Here is a 17024-nt window from a genome sequence, read left to right as displayed (position 1 = left end):
CAATGAGTGGTCTCCTTGGAAGCGAATAGGTCCACCTCGGCGCGACCGAAACTCAACCAAAGGAGCTCCACCACCTCGGGGTGGAGTCTCCATTCCCCTGGCCTCGGCCCCTGCCTCGACAGGGAGTCTGCTACCACATTCAAATACCCAGGGAGATACATTGCTCTCAGAGATAGTAGCTTCCCTTGGGACCACAGGAGGATCTGACGGGCCAACTTGTAAAGCCGGCGAGACCGCAGGCCCCCCTGATGATTTATATAAGAGACCACCGACGTGTTGTCTGATTGAACTAACACATGATGGCCTCTCAGGTCTGTTAGGAAGTGTTTCAGAGCCTGAAACACAGCCAACATCTCTAGACAATTTATGTGCCACGAAAGATGATGATCCTGCCACAGACCTTGGGCTGGGCGACCACTCATGACCGCCCCCCACCCTGTGAGGGAAGCATCCGTCGTTAGCGTTATGCGACGACAAAGAGCCCCCAGCACAGGACCTTTGGATAGGAACCAAGTTTCTCTCCACATGACCAGAGCACGAAGGCAGCGCCGCGTGACTTTGAACGTGCGGAGCGGATTTCCCCTCGGGGAGAATCCCTTGGTCCTGAGCCACCACTGTAGCGGTCTCATGTACAACAGGCCGCAAGGTATAACGTTGGACGCTGCTGCCATCAGACCCAACAGTCTCTGAAACTGCTTGACAGTGAGTAGCTGGCCTAGCTTCACTTGTTTCACAGCTGAGAGAATCGAAGCGATGCGGGTCCGAGAGAGTCGCGCCCGCATCGATACCGAATCCCAAACGACACCCAGAAAAGTGGTCTTCTGGGAAGGAGATAATACACTTTTCTTTGCGTTCAGCCTCAACCCCAACTTTCTGATATGAGCGAGGACGACATCTCGATGCCGAACCGCCATCTGCTCGGTCTGAGCTAAAATCAACCAATCGTCGATGTAATTGAGAATACGAATGCCCTGAAGCCTCAGAGGCACTAGTGCTGCATCCATGCATTTCGTGAAAGTGCGGGGAGATAAAGCTAGGCCAAACGGAAGAACCCTGTACTGGTACGCCTCGCCCCCGAAGGCGAACCTCAGGAACTTCCTGTGTTGTGGAAGGATGGACACATGGAAGTATGCGTCCTTCAGATCTATCGTGACAAACCAGTCCTTGGACCTGATTTGAGACACGATCTGCTTGATAGTGAGCATCTTGAATTTTAGCTTCCCTACCGAGCGATTCAATATGCGCAGGTCTAAAATTGGACGCAACCCCCCATCCTTCTTTGGAACGATGAAATATCGGCTGTAATAACCTGACTCCAAACTGGGAGGAGGAACCCGTTCTATAGCCTCTTTTTGAAGGAGCGTTTTCACCTCTTGTTCCAATACCAGAGCCTGCTCGGGGCCCACCACTGTGTGCAGAACCCCTCTGAATTTTGGTGGACGACACCTGAACTGGATAGCATAACCCTTTTCTACTGTCTGCAGGACCCAATGAGATATTTTTGGAAGGCTTTTCCACTCTGCCAGAAATTCTACTAAGGGTACCAGCCTCTCGAGACTGGCCTCTGGTGTAACTTGAGCAGCAGACGCAGCGCCCTGTAACGGCGCACCGGCAGGGAACAACTGGTCTGACCGTTCTGAGACCCTCCTCAGAGGGAGCGAGCGTCCCTCGGGAAAGCGCTCGCTGGGATCGTCTGTGCCCCGGCATAAAGGCGGGGTTGGCAGAACGAGCCCCTGAGGGCACCGAGGAGGAATGGGCACCGTAAAAAGAGGTGAACACCTTTCCGCCTCGGTGGGGACCACCCTCAGCATCCTGAACGGCTTGGCGTCAGGACTTCTTCTTAGCCGAAGCCTTCTTAGCCAATATAACTGTCCTCAGATCAGTTCTACTGGGAGAAGGCTTCGGCTGAGAGTGTCGCGGCTGAGCCCACTGTCCAGCAGGGGGAGCACGAGACGCGACACTCTGCCTCTGCTGCGCTCTATGTGATGAGCTCGAAGACGGCCGGGGCTGCTCCCGCCCAGCAGCCCCAGGGACATGAACTTTAAGGGGAAGAAACTTTTTAAAAGCTGCAGTTTGTTTCTTTTCTTCTTGGAATTTATCGATAACTGAATTCACAGCATCACCAAACAACCCCATGGGAGAAAGAGGAGCATCTAAAAGAAAAGCTTTTTCTCTCTCTTTAATATTAGTCTGATTTAACCACAAATGTCTTTCTGCGGCCACCAGAGCTGCCATAGAACGACCCATTAATTTGGCCGATTCTCTGGTGGCACGCAGGGATAAATCAGCAGCCTGACGCAGTTCGCGAACTACGTCAGTACTGACCTCCTCACTCTCACTCATGTCCCTTAGCAGATCAGCCTGGTATGCCTGCAAGATTGACATAGTATGCAGACATGACACAGCCTGACCTGCTGCCGAATATGCTTTACCCACCAAAGCCGAAGTGTTTCTTAAAGGCTTGGTGGGTAATGCCGGTGCCTTAAAAGATGATGCTGCTTCGGGGGAGAGATGGCTCGCAAGCGTCTCTTCCACACGAGGCAAAGCACCATAACCATGAGCCTTGGCTCCCATAATATTAGCGTATGTTGAAGTCTGGGGACTAAACACTCTATATGACACCGGTTTTCTCCATGATTTCGACACCTCGGTGTGGAGATCATGGAAAAACGGCAGGCACCGGCGTGGAGGCTGCACACGTGACGGCAAAAATCTCTCATCCAACTTTGATTTAGAAACAGACTCCTGTCTAGTCACTGGCCATTCAATATTAAGTTTTTCAACAGCTCTTGTTAACACCTCCATAAGCTCATCACTCTCAGGAGTGTGGGGTGGCGAATCCTCCACATCTCCCTCAACACTAACAACATCAAGTTCCTCAGAACTGGATAGCTGCAGCAATGGTGCCTCAGCCCGAGCGGAAGAAACCGCAGCGCGTGCTTCCGAACCCGGGACTGAGGCACTGGATCTCACAGGTGAAGGGAGAGATAAGGCAGAGCCCGTCTCAAACCCCGCTGTGAGATCCATCTGCGATCCCCACGATAAGCGCCGCCGCTCTGCCTCGGCAGAAGCGGGACCCGAACCGCGGGGAGCGCGCACCGAACCGCTCTCCTCAAAGAGCGATCGGCGGGAGCGGAGCGTCCTTAACGGCAAACGCTCGCAATGCTCACAGTCTGCTCCCTCGAGAGCAAACTGGGCATGCTGAACTCCCAAACAAACAACACAAAGATCATGTGTATCCCCGCTCGTTAAATAACGCGAGCAGGGAGGAACACACTTTCTAAACTGCTGTTCGTCCGCCATAATCTCTCAATATATATATATATATAGGGATAAATTGTTTGTGTGGTGCAGGGTATGTAAGACAGACAATATCACACAGGGACAGATTCACATGTAGCGCGACTGAAAGCACAGAAGCTAATGCGCTTGTGTTTTTGGGGTGCTTTATAGTTTCCTGGTCGATGACGTCACCCGCCTATGACGTTTCATCTCTCCATTGGGCTGATTCCATACGTGCTTCATGACGCACAACGCAGGGGCGTTCCCGCAGCGTTTGACGCAGCTCGAAGTTCCCTTGAAAGGGAAATGTTAATCATTGGTGACGTTTATATAAATTCTTCTTCTCTTTCACAGATCCTGTGATAAAGCAGTCTTCAAATACGACAGTGTCTGAACCACAAAACCTCAGTTTCAGAAAATGCGAGTCGTTCTCAAAGGAGTGATCGTCCACTTGGAGATGAAGATGTGACGTTTAAACTTTTCTATTTCTTTAGTTCAGCCGTTTGTTGGCCTAAGTTTGTAAATAATGGAATATTTACTTCTGCACAATGTTTTTCCGTAACTTTTTTCAGAAAATTGCATTGCGATGCTTATTTAGTGATGTAATATTCATACTGTACTTTTCAGTAATAAAGGTATAACTGAAATGTTCTACAAAATAATTGAAAATACATAAAATAGCAACAAAAAAAACATGAATATATTTATATATTTACACAACAGAAAACTTTGTTCGGCTACTATTATCTTGCTACTGCAGTAGCTGCACGTTTTGTAATAGCCTGAATTTTATAAAACTGTTCAAATGTTAATATTTTCAACAAAATGTATTTAGCAGACAATCTACTTAATATATTTATTTATAATAAACATGTTTACAACATAACTGTACAATGTTTAAAACTATTTAGCCGTTTGTAGGCATTTGATTAAATGTAAATAGTTTGAAGGTTAATCTTTTTTAAGAAATTGTACAGTCAGATGTAGCTAATTATATAAGCATGAGAATACCATAACATTTTAATATAGCCTAATTGAAAGGAAACATTACACAACATTTTTCCCCCTCAGCTAAGTGAAGTCTGAGCCATTATGACGTCATAAAGAGTGCGATCATTTTTAGAATGTCGTGCATGTTATTAAACCCATGTAACTCTCCACACTTTACACTTTTACTGAGTTTGTAGCTGCTTTAGTGTGATTGATACACAACAGCGATTCATCATGGGAAACAGAAGTTCACGAGTACAACCGTTCACGGATAGTGAGCAGGTTCACGACCTCCATCACGGTGACCGCACACGCTCAAACCATCTTACTCATCGGCCTGACGAGAAGAAGCCTGAGGGAGAGAGAGACCAGCTTCCCATCTCGAGTCTGAAGAGGAAGATGAAGAAAGTGGGCGACTTCAACTTCTTTAAGACTCTCTTTTACAGACGGAAGAAAGAAACAACCAAAAACAAGAGCTCAGATCAGGGTGAGATGATGAAGGATCAAGAGGAAACATCCAGGAGAAGTACCGACAGTAAATGACAAATGTTATGAGAATATACACTCACCTAAAGGATTATTAGGAACACCATACTAATACAGTGTTTGACCCCCTTTCGCCTTCAGAACTGCCTTAATTCTACGTGGCATTGATTCAACAAAGTGTTGAAAGCATTCTTTAGAAATGTTGGCTCACATTGATGGGATAGCATCTTGCAGTTGATGGAGATTTGTGGGATGCACATCCAGGGCACGAAGCTCCCGTTCCACTACATCCCAAAGATGCTCTATTGGGTTGAGACCTGGTGACTGTGGGGGCCATATTAGTACAGTGAACTCATTGTCATGTTCAAGAAACCAATTTGAAATGATTGGAGCTTTGTGACATGGTGCATTATCCTGCTGGAACTAGGCATCAGAGGATGGGTACATGGTGGCCATAAAGGGATGGACATGGTCAGAAACAATGCTCAGGTAGGCCGTGGCATTTAAACGATGCACAATTGGCACTAAGGGGCCTAAAGTGTGGCAAGAAAACATCCCCCACACCATTACACCACCACCACCAGCCTGCACAGTGATAACAAGGCATGATGGATCCATGTTCTCATTCTGTTTACACCAAATTCTGACTCTACCATCTGAATGTCTCAACAGAAATCGAGACTCATCAGACCAGGCAACATTTTTCCAGTCTTCAACTGTCCAATTTTGGTGAGCTCTTGCAAATTGTAGCCTCTTTTTCCTATTTGCAGTGGAGATGAGTGGTACCCGGTGAGGTCTTCTGCTGTTGTAGCCCATCCGCCTCAAGGTTGTGCGTGTTGTGGCTTCACAAATGCTTTGCCGTGTAGGGTCTGGACCAATCAGACACACACTAATTATTCATATTCATTATATTTAATTAATATAAAGGTCTATGAAACTCTCCCCCAAAACTAACCTCACAAATGAAGTTACTTTGTCAGCCGGGTGTCCGGTTACAGAACACATTAAGACTGATAACAGACTTTTACGACCTCAAAGGAATGTGGCCACATTCGCCACATGCTTAAGAGAGAGAGAGAGACAATCTTTAATTAAATAAAATTTGCGGTATTACTCTGATCTATGAAGGAACATGCCTCACAGAAACTGTGATGATTTACTGTCTTGTGTACTATTGTTTATAACAACATAGTATGTTTGATTGGGGTGTATGTGGTTGCACAACCACCCAACGGTCAATATAACCTCACCTGTATCATGCTTCCTACCTAATTAATCCTCATCTAATGACACACACTTTGATGTACATCACCTTCTCTTAGAATGCAATGTGAATTTGTTATGTCTATTTGAGCTTGAATGAACAGTCTAAGCACGCTGGGGACAAAGACCATAAATCAACTAAGAGCCGGTTCCCTTCTCGGACATTACACCTTACTCATTGGTCCATTCAAACCTTAGGGGTTGGTTCTTTCTCAGGCTATATCAGAGGCAAGCAACAGTGACCGCCCTCTCTTGGTAGTTTTCATCCTGCCGCAAACATTGTTTCAGGTGATACGGGGGAACCCCCTCCCCCCTCCACGGGGGCCCAGAGGCCTCCCAGCAGGCCAGGCTCCCAACCAGATACGGCCTCATGGAAGAGAGAGGACACACTCTCACAAAGAACCAAGGACAATCTCAGGAGTTTGTAACAACGACTCTAACCCACCATGCAAGTTAATCATATCTTCTTCATCCAAAAAAGAAGAAAATGATTGAGACTTCAACATCTGACACTCGCAGAATCATCAACAACTTCAGTTTTCAACAACTTTGATAATAGTGTACGCTACCCAGGCATGCAAGTATACTTTTGATTTGATGCTTTGAAAATGAAATGCTGATGTTCTTCTCATATAGTTACATAAAACTTCTCAATAGTTCCGTTTTCGTTCTATCACTCACCTATTTATGTATTCATTTGTGTATGTTGTTTTGTTTATTTATATTCATATGCATATCTATATTTAGTTAATAAAACTTGTACAAAATATGTATTTTGTTCTGTTTTGTTTGCAATACAAAGTCACTTTTACGATCGCGGTTTTTGCTACTTGCTCAAAGTGCTGTACATGCTAAGAAATAATTATTCTTCTGTGGCCATGGAAGATCCCCTCTTCTTAGAATAAATTAATAATCAAAAAAGTTCGTTGGACGAACTGATTAATTGATTCTAATATTAATTCAGCCACATCAAGTTAATCCAATTAACTGACCCAAATATTCATAATTAATAATAACAAGTTATTATTGATTATTAATATTTCCAAAAAAGCTGAGTTCCTTACAGCCGCATACCTCGGTTGTAACGAGTGGTTATTTCAGTCAGAAAGTTGCTCTTCTATCAGCTTGAATCAGTCAGCCCATTCTCCTCTGACCTCTAGCATCAACAAGGCATTTTCGCCCACATGACTGCCGCATACTGGATGTTTTTTCCCTTTTCACACCATTCTTTGTAAACCCTAGAAATGGTTGTGCGTGAAAATCCCAGTAACTAGTGATGTGACGTTCGGCACCGAGGCTTCGAAGCTTGTATCAAAAAAACGAAACATCTCACATGAACCACTGTACCGGAGCTTGATTCGTCTTGCCATAATCATGTGATCAGTGACGTCTAAAGCTTCGTTTTGACACACAGCCACGTGACTGCTTCATATTCTGATTCATAAATAGCGCAAACCTTGCGCAGGTCTATGGTTTCGAGTGTCATGCGCTCCGGTAGTGAACTGAGACCGACTGAGACTGAAACAGAGAGTGAGCTCTTTTGAATTTTCAGCATGGAACCAGCCAATCGTTTTCAGGTCGTATCCACAAATACAGTAAGCTAATTATTATTATTTTGTCATAAGAATATGATTTTAAAATGAACTATGATTTTACCAATTTATATCAAATAAATATAATAATTATGTAAATTGATATTTACATGTAATTTTATGCATATTCAGTGTATAATAAACAATATATTATGTTAAATAATAGGCCTACATTATGTATATGAAAAAAAGTACTCAAGTTAATGTGACCTCCTTCTGTAGGTTGAGTGCCTATATGTTCTCAACAGCTTTCTTATAATAACAACACATCGTCAATGTTGAGACATTTTAGAGTTAAACATGAAAACACCTCTTCTGGAAGTTGACCAACAACTATAAGACTTCTGAACAGTCATTAATTTATTTGTTTGTCAATTTCTGTATTTATAATGAGATATCTTAAATAGTGCATAGTTATACTTATTCAGTTATATTTTAAATACTTGACTGTATTGCAGGGATCAGAAAACAAATGATTGATGGGGCTACTCAAAAGGGTGTCTATCTGCATCTTCATCGTCTTGCCCTAGAATTTGTATTGCACTCCTGCCTCCTCAGTCCCATGAGAGAATATTCTTAAAGGCCGGGGAAGTAGTAAATAAAATACACTTAGCCCCCACACTGTTGAACTTAATAAAAATCAATAATTTCTTCAATTACCCAACTCCCCAGTTCACAAGCACTTTCACAGCACTTCACCATTCCACAATAGTTTTCTTTTAATTTGATTAAATATGCCTATATGAGCCTTGCCTATGAACTCATAGGTTTTGGACTATGGCAAAAGTTTTAAGGCTGCATTTGTTGAACAAAGCAGAGTTAATTTGTCCTATGTATTAATTATTTTATAAATTAATTCATAGACTCATTTGTTCATACATTGTGTAAACATCAACACTAACACTAATGGTTTTTATTGCTTTGTGATTTCCATAGCACAAAGTGATTTATTACATAAAACAATCAAATAAAAAAAAATTGGGAAAGGTAGCTTTTCCACCTTTTGACCACAAGATGTCGTTAGTGTGCACCGTGTTGAAAAGCTTCGAGTAATGAACCAATTTACGATACACTTGAGGGGAAAGCCTCAGTGCTTCACAAAGCTTCATTTCGCCATCACTACCAGTAACTGAGCAGATTGTGAAATACTCAGACCGGCCCGTCTGGCACCAACAACCATGCCACGCTCAACATTGCTTAAATCACCCTCTTTCCCATTCTGACATTCAGTTTGGAGTTCTGGAGATTGTCTTGACCAGGACCACACTCCTAAATGCATTGAAGCAACTGCCATGTGATTGGTTGATTAGATAATTGCATTAATGAGAAATTGAACAGGTGTTCCTAATAATCCTTTAAGGGAGTGTATATTTAATATCCTACATGAAAAATCACTTCATAATTTGCACCTAAATGAGTAACGGGATCTTTTCTGCTGCCTATAGGATGGTTTTAAACAGACTTTTGAACTTTCTCTCTATAATAAATTAAGCAACCTCAAAAGTGTAAATATTAGTAATATACTTTGCACTTTAAAAACCAATAGGTGAACAAATTAGTAATTGACTTAAATATAAAAGAATCGCTAACTTCTTGTGCTGATATTCTCCTCTTTAAATCAAAAGTCTATACAGTCCATCTGTAGATCTGTAGAGGTCATTGATCTGGAGGAACCTCCTGTCGATGATCCTGAAGTCCTTCCCGCTGCTGAGCTTCAAACTCGAGTCCACGACGCTCCAGTCCGTTTAATAGACATTTGCTGCCGATATGCAATTGGCCGTAAACTGGGGCAAGGTGGATTTGGTGCTGTCTATGAAGGCACTCGTTTGGAGGATGGCCAGAAGGTTTGAATTTTTCTCTTTTTTACTTACCACTTGTTGGGAATTTGGGGACTCCGTTACCCCATTGAGGCCCAAAGAATCAGATGCTTGAGGTACCATGTTGCTACCTCAAGCACCTGATTCTTTGGGCCTCAATGGGGTAACTGAGTCCCTAATTGTTAGAACTGTAGGTCAAGATACTCTTGCCCTTGAAGGCTTTTCTGTAAGCTTTGAAATATCTTCCATGGCTAATCCAGAAAAGAAGTATTCCATTTCCAATGCTTTTTCTGCTGCCAGACTGGGACTGACTCATCTGATAAATCGTGGTATATTCCTCATCATATTGTGGACCATGACGGAAAAAAGAGAATAGTCTTCAATTGTTCTTATCAATATAAAGGTGTGTCTCTTAACAGTCAACTTCTTCCTGGTCCACAGTTGGGCTCTTCCTTACTTGGTGTCTTACTCCGGTTTCGTCAGTGCCCAGTGGCTATTAGTGGGGATATAAAATCCATGTTCCATCAAGTCAGGCTATTACCAGAAGACCGTTCTCTTCTTCGCTTCCAGTGGCGCAATATGCAGAGTACAAATCCACCTGACATCTACGAATGGCAAGTTTTGCCCTTTGGCACAGTACGTAGTCCATGTTGCGCAACATATGCTCTACAAAGGCATGTCCATGATGATCAAGAAGGATATGAAGATATAGCGAGTTCTGTACTTCAGTCATTCTATGTGGACAACTGTTTAGAGAGTTTCCCAAATGTGCAATCTGCTAAGAACTTCCTAGATCGAATGCGTTCTTTACTGATGAGTGGAGGATTCGAAATTAGACAGTGGGCAAGTAACCAACCTGATGTTGTCAGACATCTTCCCCCTGAAGCCAGATCTGAAAGTGCCGATCTGTGGATCAATCAAGACCGTTTGGATCCTAAAGAAGGACCAATGGGTCTGAGTTGGCACTGTCCCTCTGATTCATTAGGGTATCGATCCCGAACTGTGGAGTATAAAACAACAACCTTGCGCAATGTATATAAAATCCTCGCCAGTCAGTATGACCCATTGGGTTCCATAACCCCCTTTACAACGCGAGCTAAAGTCATCATACAACAATGCTGGATGAAGTCCCGGGGCTGGGATGATCCCCTTATGCCAAATCCTGTTCAACAGGCCTGGAAGGCTTGGGAAACCGAGCTCCCTGACCTGTCATTAATACAGGTTCCACGTTGTTTTTTTAGTTTACCTTCCGACCAAATCACATCCAGAGAGTTGCATATATTTTGCGACGCCTCAGAGAGCGCATACGGGTCTGTAGCCTATTTGCAAATGGAAACTGACAAGGGTGTGGTACATACTTCCTTCTACTACATGATTGTATTTGCTATTACTCATTTATATCTGGTAATGGAATCAACTTAGCAACTGGACGTACATACATCTTTCCATTAATGGCAATCTCAGCTACTCTGACCCGTCCATCTTGACTAGGTAAGAGACGTACTACCCTGCCAATGGGCCATGATGCTCTTGGAAGTTGATTCCATTACCAGAAATAAATGAGTAATAGCAAATACATGATTGTATTTGGGGGCGGCTGTTGTGAATTTGGCCTTTTAATTTCTTTCCTTTTTTTTGTTTCTCCTTATATATGCGTACTACATATCCCAGAATTCCAAGCAAACTACAATACTAACTTTAGTGTACTACATTACCCATACTCCCCTTGGTCAAGGTCTATAAGTAGGCCTCATTTTCTTCCTTTGTTTCTTTTGCATTGGTGAGGTGTGGGTGTTTGAATGGACACCCAACCATGTCCTTTGAGTCCTTTCCTTAGGATGCGTTAAATACGTTTGTTTTACCAATTGTATTGTTTGAATTTGTTTATTTGAATTGTTTGGATTGAGTATATGTATGATATGTATATTGTTGAATTATCTGAGCTTGATTTTCTTTATTGTATTGTTTGTAGTGACTTAAGACCATCCTGTTCATCCTGTCCATCCATTAACACCTGTCCATTTACATTGTGTGAATCAGTTCTATGTGAATCTATGAACTTTCTGTCATGTGAATTACCTAAGACTTAATCATCCTGAACAAATATAAAAGAGAGCAAAGGACTGGTATTTGTCCCGTGTTTTTATCAGACACGCCATCAAGTTTCTGCAACTCCTAACAAACTTTGGATATATTTAACATCTGATATCCTACACCACTACAGTTTGGCTAATTGTTTTTGATAGAATTTATTTCTTATCCTTGATATCTCACTTCATCCTAAGCAAGACATCTTACTGTATCATTTATTCACTATTTAGGGCTCTTGACCTGTTAGGATTTAAATTCTTTGCCTGGAAATTATGATATGATCTCTACACACATTCATTGCTTTTTGTTTTGTCCATCAGGTGGCAGTGAAATTTATCAAAAAGATGGAACACATGGAATGTATCAGCATTGTGAGTATAAGTGATTTTACCGGCAGACAAACTGAGTTAAATCCCTATTTAAAACCATCTGACATCATGTTTCTTTTGTCCAGCCTTATCATCCCGAACCCCTTCCCAAAGAAATCGCTCTGACAATCCTGCCCAGTAAAAAAGGTCCAGCGATGGACATCATCAAGCTGTTGGACTGGCAGGACCAGCAGAACTTCTACATCATGGTCCTCGAGCGTTTCTCGCACTGCATGGATGTTTGACTTTGTGAAACTCAACGGCGGCAGCATTGAGGAGAGGTTTGCGCGGCACATCATGTGGGCGGCAACACTAGCTGCTGATGCGTGCTGTCGCCGTGGCGTTTACCATGGCGACGTCAAATTAGAGAACCTGCTGATAAACGTTAAGAACCGCGATGTCACACTCATTGATTTTGGATGCGGCGATCTCCTGACAGAATCTCCTTACACGGAATACAGTGGTGTGTATTAGTTCTCAAAACTCTTGTGAATCAGTTAACTCAACACTCGTATGCTAACGGATGCTGTGGTAGACACTTACACAACTGACAAACACTCTTTCCTCCAGGCACAGATTTGTAGGCCCTACTGCCCTCCCGAGTAGGCTACAGAATGAAGGGCGAGTTTTATGGAAAGCCGGCGACGGTCTGGTCTCTGGGGATCCTCTTGTTCAGAATGGTGTGTGGATACTTTCCAGATAGTTTCGACTTCTACAGGACCAATATGAACACCTGGTTCAAACCTGGCTTGACAGAAGGGGATTTGTTTATTACTTCAAGTACAATTCTAATGCAAAACTTCATAGGCGTTATAGGAGATGGCTGTGTAGATATGCAGGAGTTTGACCTGACGATCTCACAGCTTAGAATAATGAAAGTAGAGTGGATGTAAAGTTTATGGTAATAATCAGACGTCTCTCCATCTTTCTCACAGAATGCTGTGATTTGATCTGCTCACTTCTGCAACAGAAGACAGAGCGTCGGCTTGATTTGTATGGAAGTAAAATAATGACAAATGTTTTTGAAACAATAAGCCTGTTGAATTGTACTACTTGAAAAAAATATGCATTGCATTAACCCTGCTTGTATTTTAATGCATTGTATTTTTAGGGTTTGCATTTTTAAGGGCTGAAATTTAGCATGGTTGAATATTTAAGCTGTGAATGTTTAAATTTAAAACATTTCAAACACATTTTCATTAGTAAAATTTCAATTCACTTTCAATTCACATTCACAGCTTAAATATTCAACCATTCTAAATTTCAGCCCATAAAAATGCATGCCCTAAAAATACAATATATTAAAATATAAGCAGGGTTAATGCAATGCATATTTTTTTCAAGTAGTACAATTCAACAGGCTTTTTGTTTCAAAAACATTTGGCATTATTTTACTACCATAGATCTGGACAGGATTATTCAACACAAATGGTTTTAGGTACTCAGCCATGAGCTAAAAACTATTTAAGATGCCTTTTGAAAATCTCACCTGTTCTAAATGTGATGAGTTTAGCAACTTTATTTGTGTTTTTTTGTTCCAGGTGTAAAACCAGTCACAGCCACTCCGGAACTGTTCAGAAGATCTCTTTCCGTTTGATGAAAAAAATCCACCAAAAGCAAGAGCTCAGGATGAGATGAAGGACCTGAGATGGAAACATCTAGGAGAAGTACTGACAGTAAATGACAACCATGCTATGATAATAATCTCTAAGTAGTTTCCTGGAGCTCTACATGAAAAAATCACTTCATAATTTACACCTAATAATGAGAAACTGTTATGAACAACAGAAAGTGTGATGATTTATGCAATAAAACTCATTTGTGTTTCATTTGTTCCAGGTGTAAGAGCGGTCACAGTCACTCCAGAAGTGTCATCTGTCATCTTTAGCCTCTTGCATCTTGGCTTGAAGCAGCAACATTAGCATCTGGCGCATCTCTTTAAATTTAAATTTAAACCTACATAAATGTATTACTTAAATGTGATTGATGATTTTGCAATATTGGTCATACATAATAAAATGATTTTTCTTACAAACTTTGGGGAGGCTGTTAACTAATATCTGCTTCTATGCATAATAGAGGAGATGAATATGTTTCGTAAAAGTGTTTTGTTTCTGGAGTTTCTCCAACATTGCACATTTTGTATGTTTCCCTAATCAAACACACTTGACTCTGGTCATCAGCTCATTAGTAGAGACTCCAAGACCTGAAGTGGGTGTCAGACAAAGGCCCTGTCCCAAATGAAAAGCAAAGCCCTCGTGATTTCACACTTTTGTGACGTAATGCGGTCTTTGACTGTCGTTTAGAAGTCTGCAGTTTTGCCGTTCCGAAACCTACAATGACAAATAGGACGCCCTATGATCTTGTCAAGTCCACATGAAGTGGCCATATGGGACAGGGCCAAAGGATGCATTCAAAAAGTGCAGTTTTTTGCTCAGCAATTCATTGTAAATCTTTAGAAAATTATTTTACATGGCAAGTCATCAAAATGTATAAATTGGGAAGAAAGTGGGAAAGAGCCTGTCAAATGCAGCTGTCTCCGATTGATAGATAAACAAACAAAAAGAGTTTGTTCTTGTTTTATTAGATTTGTCACGACTCAATATCAGTTCATTTTGATATATACATGTGGTACAACAGGGCGAAAGTTGCACCGCTGTAAAAGGAGTATTGATTTTATTCTCCTCTAAACCACTAGATGGCACAAAATTTGTTGCATAAAATATTATATTAATCATTTCATATAATAAATTGTATCTATTGTTACTACTGTAATGTCATATTACATTTTTATGGGATCTCCTTCAAAGATTCCAGATTCTCTAATTTACAATAATATATTTTAATATTTATTAAAGAAAAAAAACATTTCCTTTACTTAGTACAAACTTTGCTGAAGTGATTGTTTTGGGAAAGTATTAGAAATTATGCAAAACGTATTACTGTAGCTTAAGTGTTTGTATCCATAATGTGGGCCTTTTGCCCCCTCCTGGTGATTTTTTAGCTCCAGAGAGCAAGGCCCTCCTCGCCACCTCGCACATTTATATGATTTTTGTGCAAAACGCACCACTTTAATCATTTATTTTCCTCAAAAATCTTTTGATCCATCATTGTTCAATTAAAACACAGGACTAAAAAATTTTCTGCAATCATATTGAAAAGCAAATGTTCCATTAATCTTCATTATTACTCAATGTTAATTTTTCTCAAAGATTTTTTGGTAACACTTTATTTTACAGTGTCCTTGTTACATATGTTACATGTAATTACCATAGTAATAACAGTAAATTATGCCTAATTACATGCAATTAACCCTCAACCAAATCCTAATCCTACCCTAACCCTATAGTAAGTACATGTAGTTAATTTATATTACACTGTACTTAAATATTTAATTACACTGTAACAATGCACCTTAAAATAAAGTGTAACCAATTTTTTCTCTCAAATAACTATACAGAGAACCCTGTTAAAATGATACCGTTATTAGAGGTTAATTAACAACTGTTAACAGCCTAATAATACTTTTATAATAATAATAATGTTATAATACTACAATGTTATAATACTTAAGCGTACTATAAAAAAAAAACGTTTTAATGTAAAAAAATAAGGATATCTACCAAAAGGTGTCAGTGTGTAATAATATTATTACATGACAAGGTTTCCACGATGAGAGTCTGCTTGGCTCAGATGAAGATAGATAGATCGCAGATCCTTTGCCAGTGCCATTTGATGTCAGTTCATAAGGAAAGTTTTGTTGCTGTTTGCCGGTGTGGTGAAGAGATGAGTCCCACTGAAGAGATGGGTCACAGCTTAGGACCCAAGTAATCCGATTGGTTCAAAGCACGTTTTATGGGTAATCGCTTTAGTGCCTGGTTACAAATCAGACAAAATCACTTTATTATAGAAGTCGTTGATCCCTCCTCACTGGCACCGGCCAGGGAACAATGTCCATCATCTGCGCCAGCTTCGGAAACCACGCCTGGGTTTTCCAGAGGGGGGCTACTAAGAGGACTGGGCATCCGGTTTCTTTGATCCGTCCAATGACCTGAGTGAACATAGAGACTGGCGGGAACGCATATACAAGCGGATGCTATGAGAATCCTGAATCCTCAAGTGAAGACCTACAACATGTATGTTCATCTGTTAAAAAAAATGAAGCCATTTCGAATTTTCTGAAAACTTACACACTCCTCCTCCGGCCATTAGCCTGATCTTCATCAAATAATGTACACAGTGTGGATGGTGCTGACAAAAAGTGTGTAACGGCTTCTGAAGGTTTTCTTCAGATTGAAAGAATCATGCTTAAACTGATGTCTTAACTTTTAACGTCTTCTTTGCAAAAGGTGTGACCTTACCTCAACACCAATTGAACCCTGGGTAGGCTATTATTGTTTGACATCTTGACATCTTTAGCCTACATCACGATACTGTGGAAAACTGAAACAAATACAATTACATTTAGATGCATAATGTGTGAGTGTATTTCTGTCCATATCACAGTTTCCAAATCCGTATCTTAATTCAGTGTCAACACACAAAGCTCAATAACTTGCAAATTAACAGAATTAACATGTTACAAATTAACATTTGTAATAAACAAAATAGGGTAGACTGAGTACAGTTGAGACTTTTCACAGAAAAAAGATACTGAAAGGAAGTGAATTTCCACATGACATGCATGACATTTCATTAGCTTGTAGACAAATCTATAAAACAGGAACGATATATTTAATATATTCATTAAAAATACACAGTTTTAATATCACAAATATCAAAATTTATTTTCATTCGCGTCCTATGCTGGCTAATTACGACGTTTAAATTGTTATCATAACACCGAATAACTAAACAGTGTGTTTCCTAATAGAAATCTATCGGGGGTACAGATACACGTGTGTCTCAACTTACCCCGCTGGCTACCTCGCACATTTCTCTAGATATTGCAATGACCTTGCGTGACACAATATCATGAAATATGCCAGTTTTTTAGGGCACAGAATAACGTTCGTGATGATACCAGTTACGTTTAACAGTCACATAAGGATAATAAGCTATTCATTGTGGAGTGTGCATGGTGAAGTCTAAAACTTTTCTTAGAAAAAACCCGTTTGCTGATATCTTCGGATCGG

The 17024-nt window shown here is 41.0% G+C and overlaps 1 pseudogene; it reads left to right on the top strand.

Annotated features, from left to right (window-relative positions):
- Window positions 1-8627: 8627 nt before the first annotated feature.
- LOC143716483 (serine/threonine-protein kinase pim-2-like) lies at window positions 8628-13811 on the top strand (annotated as a pseudogene).
- The last annotated feature ends 3213 nt before the right edge of the window (window positions 13812-17024 follow it).

This window comes from Siphateles boraxobius, unplaced genomic scaffold (genome assembly GCF_051911475.1).
Source record: "Siphateles boraxobius isolate OS27281-9 unplaced genomic scaffold, OSU_SipBor_1 6, whole genome shotgun sequence".
Classification (NCBI taxonomy): domain Eukaryota; kingdom Metazoa; phylum Chordata; class Actinopteri; order Cypriniformes; family Leuciscidae; genus Siphateles; species Siphateles boraxobius.
Note: the sequence above shows the minus strand (reverse complement) of the source record. Positions and strands in the feature narration are given on the sequence as shown.